We start from the raw sequence: 15,358 nt of genomic DNA, 5'->3' as shown, positions 1-15,358 counted from the left end.
CAATTTTATGGTGCTTCCTTCCTGACCCCAGTGACAGTAGGCTTGGTGTAGAGAGATTTCCAGTCCTGTTTGGTCCTGAGCTGAGCTTCTATGATGATGTAGATCCTTCAGTCATGATCTCCTGCCCTGTTTAATAATTTCATCAACACTCCTGCCTGCCCCACAGCTCTGTGTTCAGAGAGTCAGAATGGCAAGAGAAGTGTTATGACAGTGATATTGCCATCAGTCTAGAGTGATTCTGTAATATTAATAATCTCCTTTTCTCATATTCTGTTTCAGACTTCAGTAGGTCACTGTCTCTTGGTCATGGACTGTGGAGATTGAAACATTTTGTTTTCAATTTTAATGTCTGTGACTAGTAAATCTTACTCTGTGTGCTGACTTTTCCCTTCTGAGTGCTAGCAGCTATTTGACACCCTTCCTGTTGTCCCAGGTGTTGTAATTCTGTTGTCCCGAGGACACACCTGCACAGTCCCTGTACATTTGTGTGCTGTGCTCCCAGTGTCCCGGTGTGACTAGTAACCTTCCAGGGCAAGACCATGTGCAGGAACCTCACTGAACCTCACAGATTCTTAATTCCTCGCACTCACATGTCATGAGCTCTGGTGTATCTACTGTCCCTGATACTTGCTCCAAGACCTCCAACTTATTTTCTAAATACACAGTGGTTGTCTTCTAAAATGTCTTTATTTTGTAATTATTCTTCTAGTACAGCCCTGTAACACAAGCTGTAATACAAGCTCTCTAACTCTCCATCTTTCCATGTTAATGTTAGATAGATAGTACTTTATTAATCCAGTAGGGAAATTGATGACTGTCGGGAGAAACAAGGCGACAATTCTTTCAAAACCTTTCAAAAATGTTGTTGATTTGTACAGTGCAAGGAGCTAAGGCAAAGGGGGAGGGAGGGTATTTCCATTCACTTTTTGAAAGTTCACATCTGTCATGAATTGCATGCAGGCATGCAAGTGCTCCCACATTTCCACGAGCTCTACTCTCCCTAAACGCCCATGTGCCAATTAACCCATCACTACTTAAACCTTCACTTGTCTTCCTTTCCTTGCTCACTATTGAGGTTTCCTCCCTGAGTTCCATACTTGTACGTTCCCAGCATTTTCCTTATGATATCTCCTCTCCCGGCATTTCGACTCTTCGCTCTCGTCCTCGACTACGACTTCGCTTCCTGTTTTGGTACATCGCCTCCTTGGAACCTTCCCAGCTTTTGACCTCCTAGTTTTTGTCCAAGACAACGTTTTCGTCCTTCGATTTGACACTGAACCACAGTTACCAGAATAGCCACACACAGGGTCCTACCTTCTGTTGCCTAGTGCTACGTGACAACATCTAAAAAAAATAATAATTTGCAGTTCAGAATCTGCAACAATGGGGAGAAACTCAGCTATATGTTAGTTATACAGTATGTGATATAAACTTGCTGTAATCTATAACACTTTGTGTGGTTTAGTTGTGTGTTATTTTTAATAAATGTTTATCTTACTTTGCCTCCGAGTCATTACTCTGAGTCATTACTCAGAGCTGTGTCAGAGAATGTACTGGCCTCGCTGGATGTAGCTGTCTCCAGCTGTCCACCCAACTGTACACTCATCCAAGTAACTCTCATAGAAAGCACACTGCTATTTAATTCAAATAGTTTATTTGCATAGAAAGTGTGAAAAGATATTGCTAGAATGCAGATGTATGTATAAGGATTGCCACACTTGTGCACTAACTTTATGTTACAACAGAGCTTCCTCCTACAATTCTATATCACTTACTGTGATAAGACCTAAACTCAGAAAGTTGTCTACAGAATTCCATACAACAAATAACAAAAACTACTACTAGAAGGAGCATAACTACAGATGCAGCCATTTAAAACGAGCAGGCGATACTGCATTATTTTGTGGTGCGCTTGACGCAGTCTACCGCGAGTTACCGTAAATTCTCATATAGTACCTCAAGTAAAATAATAGTATCCGGAATTTCCGCAAGGTGGAGCTAATAAAGCTCAACCTCTCATGTTTGAGCTGTCGCCATCAAAGTCTTTAAGGAAGATATTACTAATAGTATTAATAATGAATGACCTTGGACAAGCTGTAAACTCAAAGTATTGCCCTGGTCCATATTCTTTTTTTCATTGACCGTCTTTGTAAAAGTAACACCACAGCATTTCGCAATCACACATTTGTTTCCAATCATGCAAAGTACAGTAATTGTTGAGAATCTCCGATTCACCTTGCCTTTCACATGCTCATAAAAGAGATTGATTTAGGAACATAAAGATATTACTGTATGCAAACTGTACTGTATACAGTATGTATATGTATATTTAATGTCTTTACTGTGCCCTTTAAGTATTGAATATTTATTCAGAATTTTACCACTGAAGGGAAATCCTAGTAGCTGAGCATAAAAAGAATAGGAGCATACTGTAACACGTGTGAAGGCCATAAACAATATTAATTTTGGAACTTAAACATACAGTATATGGCTGGTCTCGGTACTTTAAAGAAAAAATACACATCAGTATTCCATTTCTCCCTTTACATTTTAAGCATCGAAGTCTTTAACTAACGTGATACCAGAGTCAACAAGCATACTTTTAGAATTTGATTAAAAGGGAATATAATATGGAATCGTGTATCTAAAGAAATTAATAACAATATAATTATATTAATGTACCTCAACACAAGAATAGTACATGCTGTACAATGTCTGTTGATACTGTTTCTGTAGGGCTTTTTCAACAGTCCTCTCATGACTTTGCCAGTGGTGCTGTGGGTTAGGTTCCTGACTTATACATCACCTGTTGGGTGTTTGAATCCAGCTAGAGCCATGACTGTTTTAACAAACATTTCTTTGAAAAAATAAAATAGGGTTAGTGTTAGGGTCACTGTCAAACTTTAAATCAACAATTGATTTAAGGACAATCTGTCGAAGTGCAATGAAATACAATATTGTTGTTGTTGTTATTGTTGTTTTTATCCTGTAAAGCGTTTTGAGAAGCCACCTTTAAAGGCACTATATAAAAGCGCTGATTCTTATGGAATGTGTTTTCTTTCTTCTTTTTTCCAGCATGGAATAAATCTATTACTTGAGTCTTATGGATGCCCGGTTCCGCCGGGGATTAAAAAAAAACATGGAATCGCGTATCTAAGGAAATGGCATTCTCTCCTCATGTACAGCATTTGAGCTTTTAAATTTAAACTGTGTATAACAGCATGTTAATCATCAGTCATTAAAAAGTTGGTATATTTTATGAAAGCAAGATTGCTCAGTTGGACAAAAGTACACAACCTACCTTTATCATAAATATTTTAATTACGCAGAAATATTTTATGCATCAAAGTCTTTACTGAATATATTACTAATAGTATTAATAATGAATGACTTTGGACAAGTTGTAAACTCAAAGTATTACACTGATCCACATTCTTTCTAACCATCATTTTAAACGAAAATACTTTTATTTTTTTCTTTGACAAACACCATAGCATTTCGTTGATCTAACTAACGAGGACAGGACTAGCTAGCCAACTAGCTAGCCAATACGATAAAATAATGACTTTTTTTGCTCATTTCTTTAGCACATTTGTACAAGCACTTGGAATCTGTCCAAGCCCTACTTTGTCAGGCATTTTCTTTTACTGTAACGGACATAAAAACTCCCTTGCTTTTAACAGAGCGTTTCTTAATTTCTAACTACAAAAATTACTTAAACTGCAACACTTATCATTCAACCAGAGCTCAAAATATCACAAGGATCCTCAAGAGCACAGCAAAGACTGTTTTAAAAGATACTTGTATCAGATACATGAGAATCCAAGCTTTTTTATCTACGCTTTCTTTTCCGTATACCAGATATTATGGAACCACTTCAGAAGCCAGGTGCGGCACCGAGAGAGTGTCTGCATTTATAACTTAGTTTTTAAAATTAGTCAAGCAATATGAAGCATCTCTTTTTACTTTTAAGTCCCTTAATCATCATTAAGCACAGCTTTCTCACCACTTAGACTACTTTTTGATACCATCCTTAGACAAAGCAGAAACTTGTACTTTCTAATGACATACAAGTGGAACGATTACAGGGAATGAGAAGAGTGACAAATTAGTGTACTTTAGATCTTTTTTCTGAACCAGGGAAAATCTGATCATGTTTCTCTATAACAATAATAAAAAACTTTATTTTACATATCACCTTTAAAAGTGGCATCTCAAAGCAATACATTAGATGTAAAAACAATTAAAAGGACCACAGATTACAAAGTAAATACCCAGACAAACACAAACGCGTTTTTAATAAAATGCTTTTATTCATTCAGCAGAGAGATTGAGAGAGAGAGACATCCAGCAGAGAGAGAGACACACACACCGGTTTTCATTGACAAAAAGTAATTTTTTTTTTTACATTTCTCTTGTCTAACAGGAATGTTTTGTTTGTAGACAGACTGTCCACAAACGTGAGACTGTCTTTATCAGACTTTCGTGATTTTGGCCATAGTCCGTCTCCTTACAAAAGCGATACAGTAGTGCAGCTTGAAGTCTGTACCTGTATACAGTATGGCACAGATAAAACTTACACCATACCGATGAGCTTATACCAGGGAAAAACACTCCTATTTTATTTAAAACACAATACGCCAGGAAATGTGTCTGATGCGTTAGCAAGTTAAAAAAAACAATTGTTTCCTTTTTCTGATCACTCGCTCTCTGGATACTCGTCTCACCTGCCCTGTTCTTTGTTTTCTTGTAATTTGCTGATTATGCCTGCTGTGATCCACTCCTGCCCTCACACCTAAAGAAGACTATTTTAAATTTCTTTGTGCGGTCCATAGTGCAATTAACCCTTGCTTATACATTTGCGGTCTTTTCAAAGTATGTGCTGTCCCTTGACAAAACAAGGCTCACCAGATAATGTGAATCGAAACCTGTTTTTCTAGCTTTTAAAGTTGTGCGATGTGTAAGCAGGAACACATCATTATATCTTACATATGAAAAATACAAAATATAGCTCCCAAACAAACGCAAACGTGTTTTTAATAAAAATGCTTTTATTCACTCATAATCTGACAATTTCAGGAAGACTAAGGAAGGACTAAGGAAGTTGTCATCTGTTGTAGAAGCTCTGTGAGCTAGGTTACTTTGAGACCACTTGTTATCCCAAGTTGTTTGACTCACCACAATTCAAATAGAGAAAAAAGAGCTGACTGACAAGATTTAAGATGTGGCTGTCAATGTTGGATTAAAAAAAACACGTTGCCTGACGTTAGTTGCATTGCTTGAAAAATAATTTTATTTCGAGAGACTGGATAAGTAATTCAAGTGTTTTTTTAACTTCCTGAAAAACAAGTAATAATTTAACAATATGTGCAAACGTTTTATGATATGTCGCTGTTGTGAATGTCTGTGAAAGTGTATCTTATTTGCCTGTCCTGGCTGGTGGAGCTCATTCAGCTGTGTCTGGATATCTCGGTCAAATATTCGGCTAGTGTGTATTGTCTGTTTAGGGTTCTGTAGCATTCCACACGGCTGGACAGCTTGTTCCCCCCTCCCGCCCCTCTCTGTGTACAGTAGAGCCTCCTGTACTGGCTGGACAGGAGGTTCTACTGTACACAGAGAGGGGCGGGAGGGGGGGACAAGCCGATACATACTCTTAAAATTTGATTAATAGGGAATTATCTTTCATCTACAATCATCTAAAATCTAAAATCTAAAATCCTGCTTGAATCCTTCTAAACTAAAAACTAGACTCGAGAAGAGGCTCTGGTGAAATTTCTCTTTTTTTAATTTCTCTTTTTTTCGTGGAAAAACATCTTACATATGTGCAATCCGGGCACAGAAGGATTAAAAGAAGCCAGACAGGCAGGGGGAAGAGTGAGTTCTAAATAAAGAGGTATCCAGGTAACAGTGAAGGTAACAGCCGCAGACGTGGCCTGCTTAGCCCGCCAGGGTTACCCTACTCTCCCGGAGGAGGCCCACTGGGAGATAGCACTCCAGACGTTCCTCTTGGCCCTGGAGCCGACTGAGGTGCAGCGTCACTTGATGCTGGCCATGCTGATCCTCTTGGAGCAGGCCCTGGCTCTGGCTGAGCAGGCTGATGCCGTATTCGAGGAGACCGGTGGGCACCAATGGAGGGGCGCACGGGGAATCAGATGGGGAGGAGGAGACGCCCAGCACAGCGACGCTGGGGGAGCGACGACGGCAGGTCATCTGCCACCGCTGTGGGGAGAGGGGGCACATCGCAGGGGAGTGCCGGGCGCTGGAGCCCCGGGGACTCCGGAGGCAGTCGGGAAACAGGAGCAGGGCGGCCTAAAGGGGGAAGGCCACCCTTGAGGGACGCTACCCCCACTCCAGAAAGCCAGAAGGAGCGCTTCACCCCGCCTGCTGCCATGGGAAGGGTTGGCCACAGCCAGGGCTTATTTCTTCCCTGCCTCATCGAGGGCAGAACCTGCCAAGCCCTCGTCAACACCGGTTCAACCATCACCCTGCTGCGGCCTGGTGTCTTGCCGGGCACCAAGGCAGCCGGACCCCAAGGGCGCTCACTGTGCACTTTGGGGCTGCAAGGGTGGAACACCCCTTCTACAGTACCTTTCCCCATTCTGTGAGGACCGTATCCTGGGGTTGGACTGGTTGCAGCAGGTGGGTGGTGATGCCGTGTTTCACCCTCTCAGCTCCAAATTGCACGGTGAGCGCCCTGGGGGTCCGGCTGCCTCAGTGCCTGGCAGGACACCAGGCCGCAGCAGGGTGATGGTCGAACCGGTGTCAAGGAGGGCCTGGCAGGGTCTGCCTTCGGTGAGGCAGGGAAGGAATAAGCCAACTCTTCCCACAGCAGGCGGGGTGAAGCGCTCCTTGCTTAGAATAGCAATATTATGGACAATCAATTTACAATAAATATAGAAAAGCACATATTAAATTTGGGAAATTTGGTTTCAAAAGTCCTCATATCAGCGATGCCTATACTGTTTTCCTCTACAGTATGCTAATCTATTGTACTGCATTCGTCCCCCTCTTAGGCTGCACAAATGACCTTTTAGATTTTTATAGAGAAATAGAGGCTGTACAGTATGCGTTACAATAGAAACATTTACTGTCAAACTTTAAATCAACAATTGATTTAAAGACGATCTGTCAAAGCGCAATGAAACCTATTACTCGATTCTTATGGACTCCCGGTCCCGCCAGGGATTAAAAAAAAACATGGAATCTCGTATCTTAAGAAATAACAGTATACAGTAACTATGTTCATGCACAAACAGTAGCATGTTACATTATTAATTTGGGTGTCTCCTCTTGCCAGAAAGCGCTAAATTGCATTTTGAGTGCGGTTTTGGACTTTTATTAAAAATTACAACCCATAAATAAGCTGATATTGTTATACTTTTTTTTAACTATTACAGCAGCACAATGTGCTTTTTCACGAAACCTCCTAGAGTAACGAAATGTCTTGCGTTGTACAACTTTTCAGCTAAATACTGTATATTTATCGCTTACGCCTGGCATACAGATGCAGCCATTCAAAATGAGCGTTAAAAACCCGCGGTACAGTAACCAACCCGCAGGGCACCGTAGGGCAATGCAGGGCAAGTGATTGGCTGGCCAAAATGACCGACAGGGGCACTCGTGGTGCATTGGTTGGTAGTGAAAAGATTTAATCATTTAATGTCTTTACTGTGCACATTTCAATCCACTTAGTTTTGAATATTTATATGGAATTTTACCACTAAAGGGAAATTTTAGTAGCTGAGCATAAAAAGAAGAGGAGCATAACGCATCTGAAGGTCATAAACGATATTAATTTAGGAACATAAACATTACTGTATGTACATAAACTGTACTGTGTATGGCTGGTCTTGATAGTTTAAAGAAAAAATACACACCAGTCTTCCATTTCTCCCTAAACATTTTAAGCATGAAAGTTTTATGAAACGGTACCCAAATATGTGATTGCTGTATAGAATGAATTTTAATTTTTTTTAAATTACTTAACACGAAAATTAAGCTGTTTACATCTTCCGCCTGAGAACAGTCACCCGTTGCTACCCAACGCAGAAACACAGCCACTAACTAGCAAAGAGAGGACATTAGCTAGCCAATATGATAAAGAAATAAATGATTATTTTGTTTATTTCTTTTGCACATTTATTTGAACATTTCCATCGATTGTACAAGCACTTGGAAACTGTCCAATCCCTAGTTCATCAAGCATTAACCGGTCTGGCGCCGGTCTGTGTCTTCTAGGATATAATGCCAGCGAACTCTTGTTTTTATGTCCACTATAACTACGCTGGGCAAAAGTTCTGAGGTCAAATTCTTCCAGCACGGGGGTACCTTTAAAGCGGAGACGACGGCACCGACATTTTTTGGCGCGCCTTCTCTTTAAAGCCCTGGCCAAATATGAAGACAGTACGTACAGTTATAATTCATACGGAATTAAAAACTACACATCCCAGTTACCATGGTGGTGCTTGTGATCATTGCGTTTAACCAACGAAACAGGGCAAAAAATCAGTCACATGACTTTGGGGCAGAGTTTCGAAAGCTTAACCTATCAGCAACAAAGCGAAATTTACACGATAGGCTACCTCAAACTGTCAGTTACACGACTGTGTATGTCGCTTAAGCCACTCCTATTTGGCATTTTAGTTATGGAGGCGAGAAGACGCCCCCCCCCCCCTCTCTGGGTGCCTGATTTGCCGCCATCTTTAACTGTTCTGTGTCCGAATCGGAGTAGCTACGCGTACGAAATAAAGTTAATCCCAACTACAAAACATATATTTTTGTGGTAAGAGGGCGCAAAACATCAGTATTTACTGCTATTAATTACTGTACGATTTATAGTTGAAATCTGAGCCTAGATATAAAGTTAGAAATAAAGTTAAAATCTCGACAAAGCAATGTAGGAAATACAGAGAAAATAAATCCTTTCTGACATCTAAAATCAGTTTCGATCAAGGTCTCTAAAACGGACAAGAAAAAGAGGATTTTCGGAGGGCAATTACGCTGTGTTTATATAGGATAAGTGATCTATGAGCAATCTAATTTCTTGTTCGTTTAAAACAGTGAAATGTCAGCTGCAAAAGATCGCACCATAAACAGCACTCTCTCTGCCTGTCATAGACGTTCAGGAAAGGCTGAATGAAGTCATGTCAAGAACAATAATTCGGTGATCAATAATAACAGTTGTAGGACAAGAAACAAAAGATAATGAAAATTTAAGCTTTTTTAGGCTAAAACTCAAGTTCATTCTACAAATTAAGGCAAATGAAAATTCAGGATGTTAAAGTGCTAGAGGTGTAAAAAAAACTAAAATGCCATTAGTAAAAAGTTTTAGAAATGGAGCAGGTGTTGCTTAGAAATAAGCAAACAGAAAAAAAGCCATGACTATAGTGCAGAAGAGGGATGCAGGAACACTTGCTTAGATATACAAAAAAATCACAAAAAGGTTTATGTTACAAAAGAACATGCAAACATGTTCATCATGTACATGAACATGTACATCAATTTCCCTTCACGATCAATTAAGTCTTATCTATAAACATGAAACAGAGTGAGGAATCAGAAAATTAGCATGCATAAAAAAACCATTTTGTCAATGAGCCCTAAATGAATTAATAGCAACCATGGTTTCATGGAGGGCTTCTCAGATAGTTGGGCATTCAGGTAGATTGCCAGGTGAAAGGATTTGTAAACATACTTTGTTAAAGCAAGTCAGTTTTTTCCGCAACACATAAAAGACATTTTTCCAAGAAAGTTTAGCCTTTGTCACTAATGAAACCACTAAATAAAGACATAAATATAGAAATCTTAAGATTTTTTTATTCAATGTTGGTAGCAGGATGAACTGTGCTAAGTGTATATTTTGTTGCAGAGTTGCTGCAAGATGTTAACAGTCAAAAAAGGTATTTAGAAATAAGTTATTTCAAGAAGAAAATTTTCAGAATAATTGCAAATCTAGCAGGATAGAGAAAGCACAGAAGAACAGGCAGTTAGATTGATCAGATTAGTATGAAAAGTTATTTAGCAAAGGGAATGAGAAGAGTGACAAACTAGTATACTTTAGATCTTTTTATCTGAACCAGGGAAAACTGATCATGTTTCTCTATAACAATAATAAAAAACTTTATTTTACATATCACCTTTAAAAGTGGCATCTCAAATCAATACAGTAGATATAAAAACAGATAAAAGGACCACAGATTACAAAGTAAATACATATAAGAAAGACAAGCAGTTAGAGGTTCTACCAAACTTAGAAAATGAAGCAGATACAGACACTAAGTCTTCTGAAAAGAAAGGTTCTGAGGTTAGATTTAAATGCACTCAGGGTACGTGACTGATATCACTGGGAATACAAATTGAGAGCTCTGGGGTGCAGCTAGAAAAGACCCTGTCACCCACAGAATGTAGATGTTCTTGAGGACAGCTAGAAGACCAGAGTCAGACGGACAAAGGTGTGGAGTAGACAAATAATAAGCCATATACGGTAGGTACTGAATGAGGATGAGGATTTTGAAGTTGACTCGAAACCTGATAGGTAACCAATGCAAGGACTTGAAAACAGGTGTAATGCATCCCTGGTAGGATTCTCCCTGTCATATTCTGAACATATTGAAGATTGCTCAGTGTGGATTTTATTTCCCCAGTGAACAGGATGTGCATTTATTAATTCTAGAAAAAAAGCCTTTCTTGATTTCTCTAGTTCTTAGTTTCTCTAGTTCCCTTTAAAATAAACTATTATTCCACAATGCAGAGTATTACATGGACAGTATTTACACATGATATTTGTGATTTAAAGAAATGAACACAAGCAGCTTTTGGAGATTTAAGTGTTGGCTGAGTTATTGCAGGATAAAAAACTAGAGATGTTGGTAAGAAGAAGATAATTTTGGGATAGCTGAGGAATACACTGATAACAAGAACACTTCCTAATGGGGTTAGGCATACTTTTGATGAAGATGATGAAGTTAACAGACTGTATGTTTACATAGATACTGAAATGAGGATTGTATTTTAGATTTTGTGTAGTTGCTAACATTGAACTGTGTGTTGGATGCACATGAATTGAAGGAATGGGCAAACATAGCTGATGCGGATCCACAGAGCCAGCATATTAAGATGTTTATAATTAGAGGCAATTTGTTTAAATAACTAGGTATGGATACTGATGTGCAAGAGAGGTGGAAAGGCTGTTTCCTTAAGCCAGCACTATAAAATATTTTATTCTCAGTGAGATGCTGCCATTTCATAGTGGGTTTCTAACACTGTGTATAGTTCCATCCACACAGTGCCTTTACTTCCATCCATTTCTAATCTCTTTATCCAGTACAGAGGATTTGGAGCCTATCCCAGTAAGCAACGGACACAAGGCAGAATACACCCATAGCGCCAGTCCATCACAGGACAGACAGACACAAACACACACACACCAGGGCCAGTTTTCCCATAAACCAATTAACTTACCAGTATGTTTTGGAGTGCGAGAGGGAGTCATATCACACATATGGAGAAAAACCATGTAACCCAGAGAGAACATGCAAACCCCACACACACAGGATGGCAGGAATTGAACCTAGGACCCCAGTGCTCCAAGATAGCAATGCTAACCACTTTGCCACCATTATGAATGGATGGATATCTTAGTTATCTTTCTAGTTCACAGATTTGCATGCATAATTTAATTTTGAAAGCCACTGAGACATCAGGTACTACTGTTATATTTATGAAAAAGAAACAAAACAAAAAGCATACTAAGAACTGTGCCATCCTACTCTTTAGTTAATACAATTTATTATTCATAATTAACATTGTTAGCAAAATATTTTGAATTATACTTAACCCTATTTTTTCTTTAGTTTTGTATTTAACTAATTATATGATAGTCAGATTTAATGTATATTTGAACAATGAAAATATATTTTTACAAGATGCGGGGGAAAGTACAACAAATTATTACAGTGCTAAATTTAATATTGATTGCTAAAAATCTCCCACAGGAGCTGCTCTTTTTCATCAACAGGAACCACAGAGGACTGAGGTTGATAACAGCCACTGAGCTGCTACGGGTGAACTGAACACTATTGGGTTAATTAGGAAATCAGTAATACATATTACAAATGCAACATAAACTTGAAATTTTGTATCTATATTACAGTGTGAAATATATTTCCTGAAGAGTTTTAAATGCACTTCTCTGGTGACATAGCAATTATTTGAATACCCATGTGCTGAAAAAAAAAAAACAACCTGGTCTCTGATACTGTAGCTCTCCAAGAGGATGACCAGCTGAAAAATCTATCTGTCCATGTCCAACACATCAACATCTGCTGTTCAGAGTCAAAGACTAAACGTCTTTGTCACCAGTGGACACAATCATCCAGAACAGTGGACGTCACCTTCATCCTTGTGATGCACTCATGCTTCAGCCTGTTCCTGAGAGCTGATTTACTCACCAGTGTCTTGTTGACTATACTCAGACCTTACTTGCTGTACAGAGTAGTGAGCTGTGCTCACTCTCGAGTAATTGAGAGGGAGTTTGAAGAATAAATATCCTGTATTGAATCCTGTGCTGTCTGTGCTACACTGTTGACTCTGGGAGATCTGACAGCCTGTGTGGGGATAAGGTGTGAGTATGAGGCGCCTTGAATTGCTAAGTGGCATAGTCGGCTACAGATTTGTGGGTTCAGTATCCCATGCAGTATCCCAGGCATTGTGGGTTCAGTATCCCAGTCAGGAATAATAAATGTTCGAGTAGAGAGTTGCTTCAGTGTGTGATCTGTAAGAGATAGAGGTTTAAAACACATTCCTTTGTAAAACTACTTATTTGATATTTAAACAGGTGTGTCATTAGCACAGGTGCAATTTGTATCAATGAGTTCTAAAGAAATCCAGAGAAAAAAACGAGCCTCCAGATCTCACAGAACCCTGAGAGTCCAGAGACCCTGCTGGCTTCCAGGACACAACAATGGCCACAAGGTGATGCTCATAACTTAAGTGAGTTTAAAATTAGTATCTACTTTTAAAAAAGAGAGGATTCCACGTCAAATACTTGCTGGAACGCCACATACAGAAAACTTAGTAAAGTGTAAGAATGTTCAAGTTTTTAACTGATTTAGGGACAAACTGTTAATATTACTGCTTTAGAGCACTAATTCATTGAGCTTTGAAGGCAACACACATTAAAGTAAATAACCAAACCCTGACAGATTGCACCTGTTCTTCCAGCTCAGGCCTTTTCTGTCTGTGACAGGATTTGTATACAGGAAGGAGCTTGGCATACCTGTGCCGCCTCACTGCTCCAAACAATTTAGGACTCATAGTTTTCCTGCATCAAAGTTTAACTCATTCAGAGCACCCTAAATTACAAACTGCAAGCGTTTCATTTTGAGCTGAAGACCCTCACACCTGAAGAAGGACTCACAGCCAAAACGTTGCATTTTCTCTCTTCTCTTTACAGCATGGAATAAACCTATTACTTCAGCCACAGCGCAAGGTGAACGTGCTACAATATAATAGAGAGTCCCCATTAACCCCATCTTGATTAAAATGGCAAATGCGTTTTTAATAAAATGCTTTTATTGATTCACGATCTGAATCAGATTTAGAAACAGCCTGTTAATAAAATTGTTGCAATTTCAATCCATTGAAAAAAGAAAATGAGCATGTCTGATGGTCATAAATGGTATTAATTTAGGAACAGCATCAGAGATATATTTTTAACTGCACTGCATCGGAGAGAATCCGTATAGCTTCTGGGAAATAAATTTTTCCTGCATCAAAGTTTAACTCGTTCAGAGCGCCCTACATTACAAACTCCAAGTGTTTCATTTTGAGCTGAAGACCCTCTTCTCTTTCAGCATAGAATAAACCTATGACTTGTTCCTTTGCAGACTACGCAGGCTGACGTGGCTACCCACCAAAGTAAATGTATTGCAGTAAATGTATTGCAAGACACTCTGTTTTATTAACAGACACTCCGACTCAAGTGTTGTACAGTGATAATAGACGTGGGTAATGTCATCCCCATTAAACAATGTGCTTATCGTGCAAATTCTGCTAAACTAAAGATTAGACACGAGAAGTAGTGTCTGAATCACTGTGCCCGTCCTCGCCGAACCTGAAAATACTACAATATATTATATATTATATTATATATATTACATTCCCTATTAATCAAATTCTAAAAGTATGCTTTTGTTTACTCTGATAACGAGCGTAGTCACGGAGGGCTTCTCAGATAGTTGGGCATTCAGGTAGATTGTCAGGCGAAAGGATTTGTAAATATATTTTGTGAAAGCAAGTCAGTTTTTTACAACACGTAAAAGACATTTTTCCAAAAAAGATCTGATGACGAGGAAGAAAAATCACCAGTTTTTCGCACATAAGAAGTGGTTATTAACTATCGAAACTTGCTTTTATAGCTTTTAAAGTCATACAGTGTCTAAGTTAAGTGGGAACACATCATTATATCTAATTTTTTATTTCTTTTTTAAAAATGAAAAAAAAAATCATTTGATAATGATAATGTTTCTTTACTAGCCCTATACAATTTCTTGCATTAGGAATTCATCTTTTCACATACCCCAGCTTTTCTCCATGGAGACACAGACAGGGAGAGAAGCTTGGGGTCAGAGCACAGGGTCTGCCATTGTACAGCACCCCTGGAGCAGTTAGGGTTAAGGGCCTTGCTCAGGGGCCCAAAAGAGCTGGATTCCTCTGCCGGCCGCGGGATTTGAACCGGCAACCTTCCAGTCACAGGCACAGATCCTTAGCCAAGAGGGGAGGAGAGGGGGGGGTCTGCTCTCATTGACAGCTGACACTCCTCCATACACTCAAGTGAAAAATTAATAACGCCAATGTAAATGTCGTATTTACAATTTGTTGATAATAAAAATGTTAAGTTCTCTAAAGCTTTCTCAGTCAAGTATGATAATTTACCTAGGGAGCTGTTTAAGCATGCGTAGGCAGCAAAAGATTAGCTAAACTGGGAAGAAAACGCTTTCAGAGAATAATGTTTCAGGTGTGAAGAATACAGATCCCCAATGCAATTTCAGCCTAAACCTGTCACCACACGCCCTGCCCCCACCACGATTAGAATACACACAAAGCACTGAAATCTTTCGAGTAGATGATCAGGTGTTTTGCAAACATAGGCATACTACATAATTCAGGCTTTATGAACTCACACCTGGGATTCGATTAATTAGGGTTATTCATCATTAGAGTTCATAAAGCCTGAATTACCTTTGCTAGTTAATGCTACTTCACTTTCTCGGGAGTGATTTTTTTAGGCAAAAACCAGGCTAACAGGCTTGTTTTGTGATCTTCCTAAGATTCTTAAGCGCATTGTAAAACTGTTTCC

Source organism: Lepisosteus oculatus, chromosome 18 (assembly GCF_040954835.1).
Source record: "Lepisosteus oculatus isolate fLepOcu1 chromosome 18, fLepOcu1.hap2, whole genome shotgun sequence".
Classification (NCBI taxonomy): Eukaryota; Metazoa; Chordata; class Actinopteri; order Semionotiformes; family Lepisosteidae; genus Lepisosteus; species Lepisosteus oculatus.
The sequence above is the reverse complement of the archived record's forward strand: the minus strand, read 5'-3'. Positions refer to the sequence as shown.